The 23675-nt window shown below is 27.6% G+C and overlaps 1 protein-coding gene across 3 annotated transcripts in view; it reads right to left on the reverse strand.

Annotated features, from left to right (window-relative positions):
* The window catches only part of LOC145286240 (nuclear receptor subfamily 2 group E member 1-like), a 103555-nt gene that overhangs the window by 73394 nt on the left and 6486 nt on the right, over positions 1–23675 (reverse strand). Inside the window, exon 3 of one of the 3 annotated variants that reach the window (XM_080135059.1) lies at positions 3865–3891. The exons of the other annotated variants lie outside the window; for them this stretch is intronic. The gene's annotated coding sequence lies outside the window, so the exon portion shown is untranslated. The remainder of the gene's footprint in view (positions 1–3864; positions 3892–23675) is intronic. 3 annotated transcript variants of the gene reach the window in all.

Here is a 23675-nt window from a genome sequence, read left to right on the forward strand (position 1 = left end):
AGTATGGAAATAAAAAATTAAAATAAAAAAAAGGTTTACCAGTGTTTTTGATATAGATGTACATGAGAATACTTTGATAAGTATGTTTTAACTTAAATAGGGATGGTATAATAAAATTGTGGGGTCTGCGTTCGCGCCTGGCCTCCATAGAATGGAAATAGGCACAAACTTTAATAAAGGCTTCATATCTATCTGCGTAAGTATACTTTTATAATTATGTTCCAGTTTAAAGAAATATGGTATAATAAAATTATGGGGTGTTCGTTCGCACCTGGCCTCCATAGAATCGAAATATTTCACAAAGTTTAACAAATTCTTTTTTTTTTTTGTATAGATCCGCAGAATATTGTGATAAGTGTTTCAGTGTGAACAGGTATGGTATAATAAATTATGGGGTTATCTATTTTATTTTTACTTTCATCATATTTTGCTTTGGTTTTGATATCCCCACATTCGAAGCTATCTCTTTACAACCCTTCCTTTTCATAACCTATCATACTTTCATAAATGAGTCCATTTTCTGTAGGCTGTTTTTGGACGCAGTCAACGACGGGTAATTTTGCTAATATATATATATATATATATATATATATACATATACAGAGATACAATATTTTGATGTATCGGTTTTCAGAATTTACTTCTACCGTGCACAATACGTGAGCAGAGCTAGGTAGTAAGTTACGAAAATTATGGCAATGAAGCTACAAGGAATCTCCCTCTTTTCAACCCCGTAAAAATTCATACTTTAGTCTGACGTGTCCTTATGACAATGAAAGGCACAAAATTTCGTGTAGCCTAATTACCATACATATTTTTATAACTTGAGATATATGTGTGTGTGTGTGTGTGTATGTAAAGATACATTGAAATTATTAACACGTTTGTATGTGTGTGCGTGCAAAGTGCTATACAGATCTGGTGAATTGAGACAACGTCTATAAAAATTCATAATTGATAAGAATTGTTCTTTGAAAGTTCTAATGAGAAAAGCTAAGGAGGAGAATGAATGTTTCATAGGGTTTATTCGAATCAATCCGTTCCCTTGAGATGAAATGTGGGATTGACTTTGAAAGGCATGTGGGATCGAGCGTTTCAGAGAGAAAGTGAGACGGGGTGAAGTGACTTAAATAAAAGGTAGAGTGTGACATGTGCGAAATTGAGAAAAGACCGTGCGGACATGTGGAGTCTCACATGCTTGTGGTCATCTGCTTGAGGCGTGCTAGATAAAGGCCAGGACGTCCAATTATGTCAATGGTGATTTGAAAGTAATAATAGGATTATTACTCTTTATAGATCACTAAATATCTAACTATTCATTATATATATATATATATATATATATATATAAACAGTTTGTTATATGAAAAGCTAGTAGGGGAGAACCTCAACTATTAACAAATTTCTTTTAAAAATAAGAGCGTAAAGTTTATATGTATTAAAAAAGATTAAGACAACATTGCTACCGTCGGTTTCAAATCCAAACAAAAGGTGACCGTCGTATGCCGAGCATTCATTAACTTTTGTTTATGCTTAAGGCATGGAAGGCAGACATAAATAAAGGCTAATGAGAGTCCGGCATAAGAGACCAACTACAGAGCCCCTTCGGATTTGAACCTGACGGTACCTATGTTGTCCTAATCTTCCATGATGCTCCCACACACATAAGAGAGAGGGGAAGGAGATTGTATGACCAATACACGTGTCCATCTGTAAGTGTTATTTGTAATTGGTTATTAATCGATTACATTTAAAAATCACGCAAATATATTTTTAAATTAAAGGATATATTTTAGTTACGAAATTAAATTTTTCAAATGAATTTTCTTTTCTTCTATGACGCGTCAGCAATTCTAATGTTTTATTATATGCATATAAAATATAAATTAATTTGTAGCTCCTTTTCCAATTTGAAATATATTTTTAAGCGTTCAAGTATTCGAATTGGAAAGTTTTTAAATCCAACAATCAGTTATGATTTCATAATAATTTAGTTTAATTAATTAATCATTTAGAAACTAAACGATATGGTAGCACACACACACATAATATATATTATACCGACATGTACGGTCTTCCTTACACGGACATGGCAATGTTTCGATTTGTAGTTATTAATATTTAAGATCGCACCAGTCAAAAAGTCTGTTCTTTAAGTGTTCTCTTGGAACAGTAGACTTTTCAATAAGGACATCTAGGAAAAAGACAAACATTTTCATCTGATGAGATCTTAGTTATTAATAACTACAGATCGAAACATTGTCACGTCATTGTAGCTTATCCTGTGCATGTCTGTATAAATAAAAATAAATATGTATTACAAAAGTGTAATAAACTTTTTTTTTAACTTATAAAGCTAAAAGAAATGAGCATACATATTACGTACACCTATATAATTTATAAAAATCCAAAAGAAAATTAATATATATATTATTATTATTATAACAGATCAGCCTTATCCATGGCTGCACCCATTCAGGGCTAATGATTAAGTAAATGTAATGATTCTCAGTTGAGAGAAACGAAGAAAATTATGAGAGGATTGACAATAGTTGTAATGGACCATGTTTGAATATTTGCGAGCACGGTTCATCAATGCAATCGGTTTGCATTGGATTTGAAGACGACTATGTTGTAATATATGATATTTATTATTGAGCACTATTATATAAATCCAGTCGATATTTTCGGGATTTTTATCTTACAGATACATTCTTAATCCACACACACCCACATATATATATTATAGAATTTTTAGCCTGTTAAAAACTGCAAAATTTATAGGTTGTTGGCTTAGAATGGGTGCTTTATGCAAAATTCATGATTGCATAAGGTTAAATGTGTGCTCATATCTGTATAAAGTATTAGGTTGGTGGAAAAATGTTTTTTTACATGAAGTTAAATGTTAAAAAACGACATTATTTTTGCACCAACCTAATCCTAATCCCTATTAATTCCTAACTGAAAAGGCCAATAGAAAAGTTCAGCCAGATCGGTTCAGCAGTTTCCGGAGAAGAGTTAATAGACCGATTATATATATTCGAATGCATGCTAAACAGTAATAGAGTCTGACTATGAATTGTTTTAATTGTAACGAAAAACGTTTATATCCGAATAATAAACAAAAGCAATGGTTGATTTGTCGGCTTAACCTTTTGACGCTGATTATTTCATACGCAAATGATTTTCACCCATTTTTAAAATTGCTCTGTAAGTTTAACACTTGCACTACTAAACAATCAAGCAATGTATATGACATTTGTAGCATAGAACTATCAACATAAATTGTAAAATTTGACTAATTTGTGCATTCGCCATTTTGAACTTATTTATAAATTATCGTCGGAGGTGTAAGTTCCGTTATATTTATAATTCATATTTCATGATTTATAATTTATAATTCATAATTTGCTTACGGAAAATTATCATTTTCCCATGCAAATATTAATAGATTGCTTAATTTATTGTCTATATTTGTGTTGTTGATTATATTGCATTTTTTACTTGGAAGTCACCACTTATCAAGGCCCGAAGACAACTCGAGGATAAGGGTTAATGAATGCAGGATGGTAGTGAACTAATCCTTAATGATGTAAATTGGGTAGAATTTGATTATTTATGAGGACGGCTCAACAATAAGTTGTTTACATTGTAGTTTAATAGAATCAATTTTGCACGTAGTATCGTCTGCTAACAGAGATAGTAAACTTGTTACAATTTTGCGATGGGTAAGCTAACGAGGTTAAATATCATTTGGGTTTGACTTAAAAATCTGACAAGGTAACTTGTGTAAGTTGTATATATATATATATATATGTGTGTATGTGTGTGTGATGTGCTAGTATACATAAAAAGTATACATACCTCCGAATGATGACGTAACGAGAACTTCTGAGAATAAAGATGTGTAAATAAAAATATGTATTATAACAAGGCAATGAATTTTTTTTTAACTTACAAAGCTAAAAAATAAGCTTCTTTTTTAAAATAAACATATATTCATAATACATACACCTATGTAATTTATAAAAATCCAAAATAAAATTATTTTTATTTATTATTCTTAATATAATTATAAATATTATTATTATTATAATTATCATTATTATTAATAATAATATCATAATTATTATTATTATAATTATCATTATTATTAATAATAATATCATCATAATTATTATTATCATCATTACACTGACAGATCAACATTATCAATGACTACCTCCTCTCGAGGCTAATGGTTAATTAGATGTAATGATTGTCAGTTGAGAAAAACGAAGAACATTATGAGACGATTGATAATGGTTGTTGGGATGGACTAAGTTTTAAAATTTGTGGCCACGGTTCATAAATAAAATCGATTTACATTGGATTTGAAGAGGGTCATGTTGTAATCTGCAATGAAACAGACCTGAGGTAATCTGTTACACATTCGGTTAGCAATTGCGAATAAACACCAAGAAAATTATTTCGATAGCGCTGAATAAAACAATTATAATAATAATAATAATAAATGCTCAACGGCGACACAAATACAATCGTGTTCCAGTCACCGATTTCTTCGGCTAATTGAATTGATATCTTATACCAGAAAGTTTACCCTTCGTCTTATTTTGTTATTGTAGATAATCAGATTATTCTAACCCATTTTTTATCGTGTGTGTGTATGTATATAATCTATTTTAATAATAATAATGTATACATATAATCTGTTTTAATGATATATATTTTAATATATATATATATATATTAATAATATATTTTTTAATAATATAAATATATTTTTAATAATGCATATATATTTAAATAATATATATATACATATTTAATATATATAATCTATTTCAATGATATATATATATAATCTATTTTAATCAGATATATATATAGCCCTTTTTAATCATTATATAGATAACTCATTTTTTATTAATATATATATATATATATATATATATATAACCTATTTTAATCATTACACATACACACACACACACACACAAACTAATGATTTATGGGAAAGTCGTTTACTTAAGCCCATAACATTCAAATTAACTGATCAATATACAATTGTTTTTTAAACGATGCAAATAAAAAATATTGAATAAAATTTAATCAGCGTCAATACACACTTTACAGAAAAATTCGAATATAATAATAATCATCAAAGTGGGGATAACAAAAGATCACACACACATATATATGTATATATATACACTCATCTATCTCTTTATACATATACACCTCTCTTTTTCTCTCTCTTTATATATACATATGTGTGCGTGTGTGTGTTTGTTGTGTGCATGTGTGGTTGCTGGTCAATAGATGTTAATTCAAGGAAACTACGGTGTTCATAAGACAGTGTTTGTATGATTGAACAATTTTTTATCTGATGGATTTTTGGTATAAGCCGAAATTAAGAAATTTTGAAAATATTTATAAAAAAAAAATAAAATTACAGCACGAGTCTAATCATTTAGTCGTCATGTTTTGACTGTACTTAAAGTTGATTTCTATTATTTATATATATATATATATATATATATATATATATATATATATATATGGCCTGGCAATGCCACAAGGTAGACAACTGAGCAAAATAAAAAATAAAAAATACCCGGAGCAGCAAAACTGAAGCTGGCTTACCAGGGCACTATCATGTAGGTAAATTTGTGCATATTTTATTGGTTTGAAAATATAGGTTCTTTTATACTAATTGTCATGAAATTTTAACCAGAGACTTGTATTATAATTTTCAAAAGCTTGCAACTTTTCATGCAGTTTCGTCTCATAGAACTAAAATATGAGCATAGAGAGAGAGAGAGAGAGAGAGAGAGAGAGAGAGAGAGAGAGAGAGAGATAGCAGCTGTTTGGACAATTTTTTTAAGTTCCAAATCTCAGCGACTATTGACCAGAATTTTACAAAGGAAAGCTCGCTGGAAAGGTAATAACCTGAATTATGTAGTGAGCTCTGTGACATTTGCCCTTAAGGTCACACATTAAGGAGATCATCCATCATCCAGTTCATGTTTTACCACATTTTTACAGCCATAAAATGTTTCAAAGTCATTTGTTTTACTCGTTTTGCATATGAATTACAAAATATCTGATATTTCCCCAAAACCTCGGCCTTGATGGAGGGAAGACTAAAACTTGCTGTTAGGGTTTCAAATGATTTGAAATAACATCAAGGCTTGGTTCCAAATATTTCTCATATGTTATATCTCCCCTCTTTAGTTTTCTTGCATAAAGTAAATTTCAGTGTGTAAGGATTATTTGATACTGGAGATATTCATAATCGTACTCTCTTTCTAAAAGAGAGGTGATATAATATGAGAAATGTTTGGAATCAAGGAGGCCGCCCGGCGTTACCCGATAATAAAATACGCTTAAATACGATATTTTAATTAATACAAATTTCATGTGTATTATTATAGAGCTTTTCCTTTATTATTATATTGTACCCAATATATAGGAGTGATTTTAAAAGTAAAAAAAAAAAAAATTACTTGGGTGCCAACAGCTAGATTCGAAACTAAAACGTATAGCGTTCCGGCGTTATTCGTTACCGTATGAGCTAAGTCCATATGCATAAACACTTTGAAACGTATAATTGTATATTTACGAATACGTAAAAGGTACATCTTTAGTCAACTTACACCTGACAAGTTTCATTTGTTCAATTTTTACTCTTTAGCAGCTGTTTAGACCAACTAAAAATAAATAATTGGGTTAGTCATTATTTCGTGGGGGGGGAGAAGAGAAAGGTATGGTTTCACCTATTCTTCATTTATTTATTTTAGTTTTTACTTAGTTATTTTATTACTTATTTACATATTTCGTCTAAAAACAACAAAAATTACGGCGGTTTCAGGGCATCATTAGGACTATATCCGACTGACAATAATTCAAAATAGTAATAGATCAACACATATATAACTCCTGTAAATTTATGTTTGTTTTTCATTTTGATGTCAGTCCGATACACTTCAACGATTGGTGATACCGTGTAACTGCAGCTAAGTGAGAAAAGTAAATTTTATTGGCATTTATTATTGAAATGCTTCTAAATAATTTTTTTTAAATCGATAGGATATCAAGCCGTTTTTTCCAGCTCTAATGTTTTTGTTCATTTTTCCCCGCGTTTCTTATCTATTATCTTTATCTATCTATCTATCTATCTATCTATCTATCTATCTATCTACATATGTAAAGATGTTTTTTTATAAACTATGTTTTTAAATTATATTTCATTATTTGTGTATACCAATACTTTTCGTTTAGAAGCTCAATATATGTTAAATATGACAACAGATCACATAAAAGAATGACAGTATAAAAATAAAAGAATAACAATATAACTACATTCCAAGATCCAAATATTTATTTTCATGCAAAACAGCTCTTCCAGCATGTTAAAATTTACATACATTTTTACAGGTCCGTTTCGTTATGCAGAAACAAACAAGTATTATTACTATGTTAATATCGTCCTTGTGCATATACTTAGTATAATTAGAAATTATTTGTTTAGATAGAAAAACATGCATGATAATATAATGGTGCAAGCACAAATATATATATATAACTACTTCATTTACTCACATAAACCTAATATACGAAAGTATAGATTTATGCGTAAACTTTAAGTATTTACTTCAAAAGTGCTCAATGAAACGCAGAATATTCAGTGTAGCTTAATCGCCATATATATTTTATAAATTACTATATATATATATATATATATAACATGCCAAAGAATAGACGGAATATATATATATATATATATATATATATATATATAGGATAGCATGCCAAAGAATAGTCGGACTGAAATAATGACAAGCTTTAAAAGTGAGCGGGAAAAAATAACTGCCTTACTACAAAAAAATGCTAGTTTTATTTTGGTATCTTTATAAAATTATTGTTTAAAGACATATTGTCTATTTCAATAAAATCACCATTTCCGAAACGATCGTACAAACTATTGATTTTGTTTGTTTTCCTTTTGAAACGGATTTTTAATTCAAAATTATAAATCGCTTTACTCGCTATATATTAGTTTTTAAAATATAATTATGTTTTAAAAACAATTATATTTTAAAAACAATATATATGCCGCTCCCTATATGGGGGAACCAACTCGCATTTAGGTAAAAATGTACTTTCGTAAATAATTGAATTCATTCAAAACATAGCGCAAAAACAAAAAACATTAAATCTCCGAAACAGTGTTTCGTGGTAAACAATTGATGATCCCTTAAAAAAATAAATTATTACTGGTACTATAGTGAATTCGGGAGAGCAAGTTTATGCAGTGATTGCAGGTGATTGAATGACTTACTGACTAAATGGTTTTCTAACGAATGATAATTTTTTTGTGTAATTTTAAAGGTTAAAAGCTTCCAATATATATATATATATATATATATATATATATATATATTATTTATGTGAGGAAGTTTTTCCGATTCCGAGTATTTTTAATTTTCTGCATAATGTACTATGGTGTTATTAATTTTCGGATTACCATAAAAACTCGTGCAATATGTGTATATATTTTCGCAAACGTAAAAAAAACACGTGTGATTGATCTTAGATTAACTGATAGTTTAAAATCAAAAAATATACATCACTTATTAGTACCAGCAATTGGTAAATAAAGTTTTAAACAGAAACAAATAATTTAAAAAAATACAATTTAAAGATTCGTGTTCGGAATTGGAAATGAACCACAAATTTTCTGATCCCGATATCCCATATATATATATATATATATATATTTCATGCTAGAAGAATCCAAATATTATACAAAACTTAAGGTCTAGAATCTTTATTTAAAAACATTACATGATATTGTTATTACAAAATATCAAAATATAAGATTAAAGGACTCTAAAGAAATTGAAATCCAAGGGATTTGCTGAATTGATGTCTAATGATTATTAATGAAATTTAATGCAAATCTGAAATATTTGAATTTTGATATCGTAGGTTGCTCCTTTAAACCTCATTTAAATGCTGCAAATAAATTGAAATTAGGGAAATATTTAATAATGTATATTAATGTCTCGGCCTAACGTTCACAGGAAACAGGAGTTGAAACAGTTACATTGAGAGCATTGACAAGATCGCTTCTTGTACATCTATAAGGCCACTACTCGCCCATGTATGGAGTATTGTTGTCACATTTGGGCTGGTGCATCTGCTACTAGTCTCTTGCTCTTAGACAGGGTTCAAAAGAGTCGCCAACCTGATAGGTCCTGAACTTGTACCTCCTCGACGTAAATACCCCCGACAAACCCGACTAGCAGCTAAATTCCAATCCTACACAGTAGAGATTCCTACATGTAAGAGAGCTTTTTACTCCAGTATTTTCTTCCCTAGAACTGCTAGACTTTGGAACATCCTTCCGGGTCCCTGCTTTCCCAACTGTACTGACATGCAGAAGTTCAAGTGTAATATGAACAGACATCTAGCTGCCCAACTCCCTACATAGTACCCCTGTAGCTTATGTCCCTGATTATAGCCCCTACATCAAAGTGGCAATGTGCCTTGTTTGTGGTGAAAATGTAATTAAAAAAAATGCAAATGCAAATAACTGACTTTGTATGAAACAAAATTAAACTAAATATAGCCTACTTTACCTCTCCTTATGCAAAATTCAAAATTACCGAGTAATTTTTATGAGTCCATCCCACACATATCAAACTTTATAATAATAACAATAATAATCAATAGAGGTGGAGAGCACCGAAAATCTAGGGAGGCTTGTTGTCACTCAAGACTCCAGTGAACTGCATTGTGGTGTTTCCTGGAGTATGATTGACAAGACGTTGCTAATTTAATCTCATTTAAGGAAGTAAGCCATAAAGGTCACCCGTTTGTAAACTCTTTCTCCATTAAACTAACCCCTACAATGAATCCTCGCCTCCAGCCACGCCTTAATTTAGTTCGTACTGCCATTAAGTTAATATACAGATAACGAGGTTATGGCTAAATAACTGATGTCTTGTTCATCCCTCGGGTGAACAGAAGAACACAATTCGGTCCACCCAAGCGACCAATCGAGCGTTAAAAAGCCTAACAAAATGAAAGATCTCAAATATATAGATCTTAGAATTGTTTATTTACTCCAGAAAGACACGAACAATTAAAGATATTCGAAGTCATTTTCCCTCCCTCAATTAGCATGACTCGCCTTAATCTAAGCGCAAATTAAACGATTCATCAAACTAGGATATATTTTATATATATTAACAGGCCGCCCGGTGGTGTAAAATACATTGAAATATATTTTAATTCGTGCAGATGTCATAATTATTGTTATATAGAGCCATTTTCTATAGATTATCATATTGTGTCCAATATATATATATAGTAGTGGTTTCAAAGTAAAAAACTACATATGACTTGGCTGTTATTAGCAAGAATCGAAACAAAAACATAGCTTTCCAAAATTAGTTACCATAAAAACTTTTTACTGTATAAATGTATATTTGCGCATGCGCAAACGAGCACATGTCGACTTATGCCTGCCAAGTTCCAAATTGTGTCCTCTTAGCGTTTACCAGGTTACAACCAAATGTATCAAGTTTCAAGTCTGTAGACCAAAAATCGACAAGAGTTTGACAAGGACTGTTCCTTAGACAACCAGCCAAGATCACTTTTGTGTGTGTGTGTGTGTTTGTATGTGTATATATATATATATATATATATATATATATATATATATATATATATATATATATATACACACGTTTTATTTATTTTTTATTACCGTTTTATCACATGGCCCTCGGGACATGATCAAAGTGTAGTATCTGTTCTTCAGATGCTGCACTTCTATTTCTTGTTCTCTTTCGGTGGAGGAGAAATCCTTCACGACTGAGACAATTTTTATTTTTGTACCTTTTCTCCACGTTAAAAAACGACCCTGGTGTCTAACTCTGTCCCGTGGGGAGGCATAGTAAATAGGTACATTATGTTTCAGCTACCCGACCGTGTTTGGCGGTCCAATAACCTCGTCAGACTTTACAGAAATGTTTGTTTATGAAAGAATGATATCAGGGGAGGGGTGCGAGAAAAGCGGAAAAAAGGAAAAGGGAGATGATGATGATAATAATAATAATAATAATAGTATATTATTATTATTATTATTAAATATATTACTTTACAAAGAACAGACACTCATATTGTTGCTCATTTTCAAAGTTTTAGGCTTTTATTGATAACTTGCATACATTTGTTTCGGCCAAATGCTGGCATCTAAGTATAGAAAAGTTCCTTAATTAGTAACAACTATTATCATCATTCACAAGGAATTTTCACACAGACCATCATCAAGGACTTATCTTTTCAAATAACCTATTGTGTTCCCTGGAGTACGAGTGACAAGTTTCCCTAGATTTCCAATACACTCCACCTCTTTCGATAATCTTTGTAAATGAATTTGCGTTATCGCAATAGCCGTTTACCATTGATTTTTCGCTGGCAGCAACTATTTTTCTTCACATGAATATAGGTGGCAATAAACCTCCCCAAAGTCCCAGTCTTTTTTACACTCATCCAGTTTTGAACAGTGCTTTCTCTTTTCACTTTTTCCATCATGCTTGACGCTTCGACTATTTGGTGTGATGCCAGTCGTACTGAGCACTGAGATCAGCATCAGTTGATTTTTTTTTTCACAAAACAGATATAAACAATGTTAGTTTTTGTTTTTTTAAGTTTGATCTATTTCATACTGATATAAATTATTGCACGGTAATAAATATTTAAATTAAAACAATGCATTTTTCTTATTTCGAAATATTTAAGTAAAAATTCTATTTCTTAATTACTAAAATTTGAACTTTAATAAACAAAAATATAGTAATAATTGAATTTAACTTGAAAATAAAAAAATTAAAAAAATAGCGTGGTAACATTTATGATTCTCATTTGTCTTATTGCAAATTATTTAATCATGAAAAAAATTCCATGCAAAGGTCCGCGAGAGTGTCTAAATTTGCTGGAATAACTCATTAAATTAGTAATCAAGTAAATATGGAAATTTATTTAATAATTCGAAATAAAAATATAATTTTTGTTTTAATTTCATTTTTTATTGTGCAATAATTTATATCAGTTTGAAATAGGTTAAACTTAAACGAGAATAGAAAAAGGGAGACAAAGCTACATGAGAACCCCCCCAAAAAAAGTCAGAACCTGATGAAGACTTCTTTATGAATCGAGATAGGATAAAAACAAAACAAAAAAAACACATCGTTATTTGGCTTTTTATTTTTTAAAATATAATTCAAATACGAAACAATGTTTTTTTTCCAAGTGGCAATACTTTTCTTATTAACCGATAACACGAAGCCACGTGTAGAACAAGACATTTAAACCAACTAGGACTAACACTCAAGGACTACTATCCACGACAGAGTTTATATTTCCAACGAGAAAGGTGATTTACAAAAAAAAAAAAAAATGTCAGAAAGTAAAATACACTTTTCATGATCTTGTTTATTCTTTAAGGATAAATAATCTTTGTTGTATTATTATTGTTTTTATATTATTTCTATTAATATTGTTTCTATTAATATTATTGCTTTTATTATTATTACTTATTGTCTTTATTATTACTATTATTGTCTTTATTATTACTATTGTCTTTATTATTATCATTATTATTATTATTGTTTCTATTATTATTTCTGTTATTATTATTATTATTATTATTATTATTATTATTTCTGTTAGTGGTGGTTCTATTATTATTGCTTTTATTATTATAGTTTTATTATCACTGATATTTGGCTGGCTTATTTCTATAAGTTTTCACACAGGTTATCAAAGATTTTTCTATGTCAGCAACCTGTGGTGTTCCCTGGAGTTTGGGTGACAACAAGTCTCCCCAGATTTCCAGTACTCTCTACTTCTTTCGCTAACCTTTGCAAATGAATTTGTGTTATCGCAACAACTGTTTAACATTTATCTCTCGCTGGCAACAACCATTGGCTTTCAGTGGAATCTGGATGACAATAAGCCTCCCAAGATTCCAATGATCTTTTCACACATCCAGTAAAGATCTGGTTAGTGCGTTCTCTCCTCGGTCTTTCTATCTCCCTTTGATCCTTCACGACTATTTGATGTGGTACCAGTTGAAACTGACACTAAATGTTTTTTTTTTTTTTGTGGGGTTTGCTTACAATTACAGTTTTCTCGATTCTAAGGTGTTCATCTGTTTTTTTTTTTTTTGTTTTTTTTTGTTTTTTACTTATGTTGTGGTTTCTACATGTCCGGTTAGCGTTTGTAGTTCATACGTGTCTCTTATATTCAATGATTTTCATTAATATTTGAGCAGTTTTCATTTTTGTTATCAGTTGTATTTTATCAGCCATCCTTCTGAATCCAATTTTTTAAAGGTATTGTTCCTAGTTCTCCTATTAGTGTTTATATTGACTTTCTTCTATCTTCCATATTCCTTTTAGCTCTCTGGCCAGTTCCGTGTATAATTAGTATTATTATATTTTATATAAATTCGTGCAATTATTAGCATAGGTAACAAAACGAAACTGAACAAGAAGCAAATACATAACAAATAAATGTTACCAAAAGTAAGATAAGTTACTCTTCTATCTAACTGGATAATTTGTTGGTGTTTTAACTTATTTTAAAGCGTTCATTTAGTTTCAACCACACCTACTGAAACATATATATGTGTGTGTGTGGTGTGTATTATTGTTATCCGTTGTATCTTATCAAGAATTATAAGAACAAAGTAAAATACTAAATTATAACTTAAAATAATTTAGGATTCGACAGGAAACTCAGAAAGAAACACTAAGAATCCGAAGTTTTAAAAAAATGCGTTCCAAAATCTAAAATCTTTCCTCCTATGTAAAGAACGCATTCTTTGAAACTTCACGGATTAAGGAATTCTTAATGTTTCTATCCGCGTTTCCTGTCGAATAATAAAGTTTTGTAAATTATAATTTACAGTCTTTAATCTTATAATAAATTTTACTTTCACTATTATTTCTATTGAGCTTTTTTAACTGGTTAGAATTACCATATGAATATTCTTTTCAAGTTTACAGAAGCGTTTGACTTGTAAACTAATTATCTCTTGATTATAGGTGTTATTTGTTTTTGCGATACGTTTTTGAATATATTCAATCATTTATGAAAGTGCATTTTTACCTAAATGCGAGTTGGGAATGATTTTCCCTTTAACCAATTTGGTACCCCCCACATGGGGAGCGGTATATATATTGTTTTTAAAATATAATCATCCACTGACATGCGTTTCGTCGTCTACGACTCAGAGATTCAGCCACTCTGATGAGTCGTAGACGACGAAACACGTGTCAGTGGATAATTATATTTAAAAAACAATATATATATATATATATATCTGTTTGGATCGATAAACGAAAGGGAATTCTTCTGATATTTCTGTTCGAAAAACAAGTGCATTTTTATAGCACTTCAATATATATACATACACACACACGGTCCTGGATATTACCTTAAACTATATCCGATGGTGAGGGCCCCAGCTTGCAGGCCTTAGGGAGTGTGGAGCCACCCTTTAATTGCCATTGCTCCCAGGTCCACTCTGACCCGGAGTGGTAGCACTTGTTAGGGTTCCAACTATGGGTTAAATAGAATACGACTTAAAAAACAAATATACTATATTAAAAAATCGTTCTTCAAAATCACCAGATTCGGCATTAAATAACCTGAAAAGGGTTGATATGCCGTAAAACAAAACAACCAACCAACCAACACACAAAATCGAATGAAGAGAGCAAACTTAACATAAAAAGCTTCCTGCTTCTTTCAAATGACATTTTTAACACTAATTAACAATCGCATGTTACAATGTGCATTTTAATCATTTGGTTATGTTATTGTAAAAATATTTGTAAGAATATAAAACTTTGAAGATAATGAAAAATAATATTTTCGTTGTATTCATTTTTATATTTAAACATATATGCAATACATACGCATATATAATTTTCTATACTCCTATAAATTCGTTTTGTGTGTGTGTGTGTGTGTGTGTGTGTGTGTGTGTGTGTTGATAGTCATATCAAAAACCCTTTCTCTATTTTATTTTAAAAGAAAATACAATTTTGGTTGTGGAATTGCATTCACTAGCAAAAGATCTAGCTGATTTGCATATTCTTTTAAACATTCATTTTAATTAATTTCCTGTTAGTTTTTTTTTCGATTTTCTTATGAAATGATCATCTTTAGTTAATTATTACGTGTAATTATATTAATGCAAATATTTCTACATGATTTATACCTGCATGATATTTGCGTAAAGAGCTTATAGTAAACACAAAACTGTTCCCATATATTTATGTATACGTATATATTTTGTTGAAAAAAGTTTGCCTACCAAACTCCTCCTAGAGTTTTTGATCTGCAGACATGAAACTTCATATATAAAGTATTTGAATCCATGTAAAACTTTATATTTGGGTTTTAGCCTGGAAAAATCGGTGCAAAAGTGTGAAAATTAAAATAAATAAAATTTGCCAGGTAAAGGTCGAACGCCGGCATTACGAATGCATTACGTAGTAGTTATTGGTTCACCTTTTAATTTTTAGTCTTACAGTACACATGTCTTCAAAGCCCAACCATTGACGGCAGAGACAAAAATGAATCGTGAGCTGAACGTTTTGGTTTCGATTCTTGGTGATTGCGAGCGAGTGTTTTTTTTTTTGTTTTTTTTTTACTTTTTAAATCATTACTATATATTGCGTCCAATATAATCTATAATATAAATCTCACCTGTCTATTTAAATCTATGCATGTATGTGTGTATGTTTGTCTGCCTAAACTTTCGACAGAGGCGACGGATTTTTATGATATCGGTACCGTTTTGAAGCTCGGCCATTCGGCCGACAAATACCGAAAAATTGGCTAAAAAAACATTAATTTCTTCCCCCTTAACTGGGCACTTTTCTACAGGGAAGGGTCACTTTTTTTCACCGATATTTTCGAAAGCCAGCCTCTTTTCGATTGACTAGCCTTAATTTAAACTTATGTCACTTCCGGTTTGGCGGTTTTTTTTTTCCACGTTTCTACAACTTTTTTTTTTTTTTTTGCTTAACACACACCTCCAAACACCCGGGCACACAGGCTAGTGTATATATATATATATATATATATATATATATACACACACACACACACGACACATGCCTATCTACCAGCCAACAAATCTCTAATATATATATTGATATTTTTATTCATGTAAGTTATATATATTAGTTCGTTTTGTTTTGTTGTTTTTTTTTTCTTTTTTGCAGATGTCATATTTGGAAGTGGGGTCATACCCGTTTTGGACATGTTCGTTCTATATATAGCTATGTGATATATTTATATTTTTACCCATTATTATTATAATTATTTTTGATTATTGAATTAAAAGTATATAATAAAAACGCTGTATGTATATATAGTCAAGTATTAAAATATATATGGCAATTAAGCTACACAATATTCTCGTGAGAATTCGTCAGGCTTATGCTTGACAAATTTTCACGAGAATGAAACGCGGAACATTCTCCGTTGGCTTATTGCCATATATAATTTCATTACTTTCTAGCTCTACATATATATTGAGAACTGTTGAAATACTGAAAATTTACGCATAAAATTATATTTCGTATATTAATTGATGTGATTAAATGAAGTAGTCATATATGTTTTTGTTTTCTTCTGTAAACTTCAAGTTTGAGATCAATTATATTTAAAAAAAAAAAAAACAACGTAAAGATTAGTTTCTCATAGGCTCTTAAATAATGAAGATGTTGTAAAAGTTTAAATTAAAAAACGATGCCCAAGAAAATTGGAGCATTCTTTCGTCATTTATTTTTCATTTTTTCTGTCTGATTGACACAATAGAGCTTTCACGCCAACTAATTAATCGCGTATCCTGAGTTCGCATCCTTACCGTATCGCACTAACAATATTTTAAAAGGGTATGTACTCCCAATCAAATCCGATTACGAGTAATGTAGCAACGCATGTTCAATTAATTGTATCGAATTTAACATTAAAGTATTTCTGTTATGGTATTAAATGATTGTAAAAATATTAGAATTATGAAAACGTTTTTTTTATTCTGACTGAATATGACTTGTTATTCGACTGAAGTATGATTCCGTTTAATCCTACGTGGTACGTCGGCATACATTCTCTATCGGAAGGGGTTAGTCTATTGCTAATCGCCTGAGCGCCTGAGGCACTACTACCTATGAATACCAAGAAACATGTTCATTTTTATTTTTTTTTTAAAGGCCAGGGTCCGCATATCCTATTGCGCTGGCTGCTTAAAACCACACCTGCCCTTATGTCTAACGTCCTGGAGAAAAACTAAATAATATATACGAATAATAAAAGCTAAGTAATATATACGAATAATAAAAGCTAAGTAATATATACGAATAATAAAAGCTAAGTAATATATACGAATAATAAAAGCTAAGTAATATATACGAATAATAAAAGCTAAGTAATATATACGAATAATAAAAGCTAAGTAATATATACGAATAATAAAAGCTAAGTAATATATACGAATAATAAAAGCTAAGTAATATATACGAATAATAAAAGCTAAGTAATATATACGAATAATAAAAGCTAAGTAATATATACGAATAATAAAAGCTAAGTAATATATACGAATAATAAAAGCTAAGTAATATATACGAATAATAAAAGCTAAGTAATATATACGAATAATAAAAGCTAAGTAATATATACGAATAATAAAAGCTAAGTAATATATACGAATAATAAAAGCTAAGTAATATATACGAATAATAAAAGCTAAGTAATATATACGAATAATAAAAGCTAAGTAATATATACGAATAATAAAAGCTAAGTAATATATACGAATAATAAAAGCTAAGTAATATATACGAATAATAAAAGCTAAGTAATATATACGAATAATAAAAGCTAAGTAATATATACGAATAATAAAAGCTAAGTAATATATACGAATAATAAAAGCTAAGTAATATATACGAATAATAAAAGCTAAGTAATATATACGAATAATAAAAGCTAAGTAATATATACAAATCATAAAAGCTAAATAATATATACAAATCATAAAAGCTAAATAATATATACAAATCATAAAAGCTAAATAATATATACAAATCATAAAAGCTAAATAATATATACAAATCATAAAAGCTAAATAATATATACAAATCATAAAAGCTAAATAATATATACAAATCATAAAAGCTAAATATATACAAATCATAAAAGCTAAATAATATATACAAATCATAAAAGCTAAATAATATATACAAATCATAAAAGCTAAATAATATATACAAATCATAAAAGCTAAATAATATATACAAATCATAAAAGCTAAATAATATATACAAATCATAAAAGCTAAATAATATATACAAATCATAAAAGCTAAATAATATATACAAATCATAAAAGCTAAATAATATATACAAATCATAAAAGCTAAATAATATATACAAATCATAAAAGCTAAATAATATATACAAATCATAAAAGCTAAATAATATATACGAATCATAAAAGCTAAATAATATATACGAATCATAAAAGCTAAATAATATATACGAATCATAAAAGCTAAATAATATATACGAATCATAAAAGCTAAATAATATATACGAATCATAAAAGCTAAATAATATATACAAATCATAAAAGCTAAATATATACAAATCATAAAAGCTAAATAATAAATACAAATCATAAAAGCTAAATAATATATACGAATCATAAAAGCTAAATAATATATACAAATCATAAAAGCTAAATAATATATACAAATCATAAAAGCTAAATAATATATACAAATCATAAAAGCTAAATAATATATACAAATCATAAAAGCTAAATAATATATACAAATCATAAAAGCTAAATAATAAATACAAATCATAAAAGCTAAATAATATATACGAATCATAAAAGCTAAATAATATATACAAATTATAAAAGCTAAATATATACAAATCATAAAAGCTAAATAATATATACGAATCATAAAAGCTAAATAATATATACGAATCATAAAAGCTAAATAATATATACAAATCATAAAAGCTAAATAATATATACGAATCATAAAAGCTAAATAATATATACGAATCATAAAAGCTAAATAATATATACGAATCATAAAAGCTAAATAATATATACAAATCATAAAAGCTAAATAATATATACAAATAATAAAAGCTAAATAATAAATACAAATAATAAAAGCTAATATATACAAATAATAAATCGTCAATTTTTATAAAACTTTATGATAACAAATCGGTAACTTGCAGGATTACTTATGATAATCTAGATATATAAAAATTAATTTCCCGAAAATAAAAATACTCTCCCCAAATATTTAAATCTCATTTTCTCAAATATTACACCTATTTCCTCAAATATTAAGATTCATTCCCCCCATGTATCAAATTCCATTTCCCCAAATATTAAAATTTCCCAAATATAAAAATTCATTTCCCAATTATTAAAATCCATTTATCAAAATACCTAAATTCGCTTTCGAAATATTAAAACTCATTTTCCCAAATATTAAAATCCGTTTCCGATATATAAAAATCCGTTTCCGATATATAAAAATCCGTTTCCGATATATAAAAATCCGTTTCCGATATATAAAAATCCGTTTCCGATATATAAAAATCCGTTTCCGATATATAAAAATCCGTTTCCGATATATAAAAATCCGTTTCCAAAAATATTAAAAATCCACTTCCAAAACAATCAGATCTGTTTCCCAAAAATTGAGATCCAAAACAGATTATTACATTTTATGGATTTTATTATTTGGGAAATTGATTTTGATTTGTCGTTTAAAAAAAAAAAAAAAAGGTAAAAAACACGTAATATATGTTTACAAATAATGCATTGTACCGTAAACTCGATGATTTAATAGGTTAAGAGTATACGGAAACTATAATATTTTGGCAAATATGTTAGAAAATACACGCGAAAGAAAATAACACGAATTTTCTGTTTATCTCAACAGAATCGACTTTTGCAAAACAAATTATCTTTACTTACTTGGCGGTCCCGATAGTTTATTCATGATCAGCTAGGATCCGAGAGACAGGATAGAACTGATCTATGTCCTACTAAGCGATTCGCCGAGTATCATAGATGTGTCCTGTTTCATCTAGGACAATAGGGAGGGGGGCTTGTTTCTCCTTTCGTGTTTTTTTCTTTTTTTTGACGTCTTTTGATGTCGGTTAGAGATTTGGCCAATAGGAGAGCTGGGATTTAGGCCCAACCCTCTCGTTATATATTTAGACTATAAGAAGTAAAAAGGGTTTAATGAATGGTGTGTGTGTGTGTATATAAGAGAGAGAGAGAAGGAGAGATAGAGGGAGGGAAATAAAGAGGGAGAGGCGGTACTAGATGATCCCAAGAAAGTAAAAAGGAAATTATTAGGGAAATGAAAGTGGACAATGATATAAAATAAATACATTTTTATAAATTCTAGACCACCTGCGATCCATTCAGTCAGTATTTGTTAAGGCGATCTTATTTTACACCAAAATTCTGGAGACCTCGCTGTTATCATGACTGATTTTGTTTATTTGAGACACTTTATGATTATTATCAAGTAATATATATAACAAATAAATGACAAAAGATTATATTCAAAATTTCCAGATGCAGACCATCCCACAATTTATTACTCCAAGTACGCTGACATGTACAATTCTTGAGAGCAGCGGTTTCGCAACGCAATACGATTCATTTAATTATTATATCAATCAATAAATCTATTATGCCCTTAACTCCTCATGACAACGTACCTGTATAGATATTTCCACAAAAAAATATATATATATATACTCTTCGGAATAGTTTTTATTTAACAATCAGTGGTTATGTAAACGTGAGATTGTAGGTTTACAAAAAATTACTGGCAGTAATATTCTATAAGTTATCCCATCTAAACAAGAATTGCTCGTTATGCAAGATAGAGCAAATAACTTCTGATAAATGTATTATTGTCACTTTGACTTTCCATGTCTCACTGACTTTAGCAAATAGGGTGCATACCTTTATAAATATTTGCTAATATTTTCTCTCCTATGATGAGATGGTAGACATCGAAACCCTATAGGTTAAGGAGATTAATTTTCTAAAACATTCTTTGTCTTGCTTAGAATAATAAAAATTCTTTGATATGAAACTCCAACCACTTCATTTTATTTCAACGAGGTTTTGAAATCCATTGAATTACAATTTAATATATATATATATATATATATATATATATATATATATATATATATATCCGCAACAATATATATATATATATATGTACATATATATATATATATATATTTCATCAAAAATAAAAAATATATTTTTTTTTGTGGAAATATATATATATATAAATATATATAATTCTACACAGATATAATATATATTTCCAGAAAAAATATATATATTTCGACAAAAATACAATATATCGATTTCGATGAAAATACAATATATGTATATTTCCACACAAATACAATATCCATATTTTCACACAAATACAATATCCATATTTTCACACAAATACAATATCCATATTTTCACACAAATACAATATATATATTTCAACAAAAATACAATATACATATTTTCACACAAATACAATATATTTTCACAATATACATATTTTCACACAAATACAATATATATATATTTCCACACTAATACAATATACATATTTTCACAATATATATATTTTCACACAAATACAATATATATTTTTTCACAAAAATACAAGGTATACATGTGTACTTCACGAATAACACATAATATATAGGAATACATATACAGAGATGTTTCGCAGAAACAAGAATAGAGAGATATACCCGCATATATATATATATATATATATATATATAATATATATATCTTTAAATATATATATATATCTTTAAATATATATAGGAAAATTTCCACAGAATTATATGGACAGATGTATCAACATCAATAGATTATATATGTATATATATATTGTTGATTGATATATACATACAATAAACAATATTCCAACAATATATATATATATATATTGTTGGGATCTATATATATGTCAACAATATATATATATATAAATATATATGTCAACAATATATATATATATATATATATATATATATGTCAACAATATATATATATATATATATATATATATATATATGTCAACAATATATATATATATATATATATATATATGTCAACAATATATATATATATATATATATATATGTCAACAATATATATATATATATATATATATATGTCAACAATATATATATATATATATATATATATGTCAACAATATATATATATATATATATATGTCAACAATATATATATATATATATATATATATATGTCAACAATATATATATATATATATATATGTCAACAATATATATATATATATATATGTCAACAATATATATATATATATATATATATATGTCAACAATATATATATATATATATATATATGTCAACAATATATATATATATATATATATGTCAACAATATATATATATATATATATATATGTCAACAATATATATATATATATATATATATGTCAACAATATATATATATGTCAACAATATATATATATGTAAACAATATATATGTAAACAATATATATATATATATATGTCAACATTATATATATATATGTTATATATATATGTGTGTCAACAATATATATATATGTCAAAAATATATATATATGTGTGTCAACAATATATATGTGTCAACAATATATATGTGTCAACAATATATATATATATATCTCAACAATATATATATACGCCAACAATATATATATACGCCAACAATATATATATACGCCAACAATATATATATACGCCAACAATATATATATATATATATATATATATATATATATATCTCAATATATATATACGCCAACAATATATATATATATATATATATATATATATATATCTCAACAATATATATATGTATATATATCTCAACAATATATATATATGTATATATATCTCAACAATATATATATATGTATATATATCTCAACAATATATATATATGTATATATATCTCACCAATATATATATATATGTATATATATCTCACCAATATATATATATGTATATATATCTCAACAATATATATATATATATCTCAACAATATATATATCTATATATATCTCAACAATATATATATATATCTATATATATCTCAACAATATATATATATCTATATATATCTCAACAATATATATATATCTATATATATCTCAACAATATATATATATCTATATATATCTCAACAATATATATATATCTATATACATCTCAACAATATATATATATCTATATACATCTCAACAATATATATATATCTATATACATCTCAACAATATATATATATATCTATATACATCTCAACAATATATATATATCTATATACATCTCAACAATATATATATATCTATATACATCTCAACAATATATATATATCTATATACATCTCAACAATATATATATATCTATATACATCTCAACAATATATATATATATATCTATATACATCT

This window comes from Euprymna scolopes, chromosome 10 (genome assembly GCF_053919585.1).
Source record: "Euprymna scolopes isolate OS-2025 chromosome 10, ASM5391958v1, whole genome shotgun sequence".
Classification (NCBI taxonomy): Eukaryota; Metazoa; Mollusca; class Cephalopoda; order Sepiida; family Sepiolidae; genus Euprymna; species Euprymna scolopes.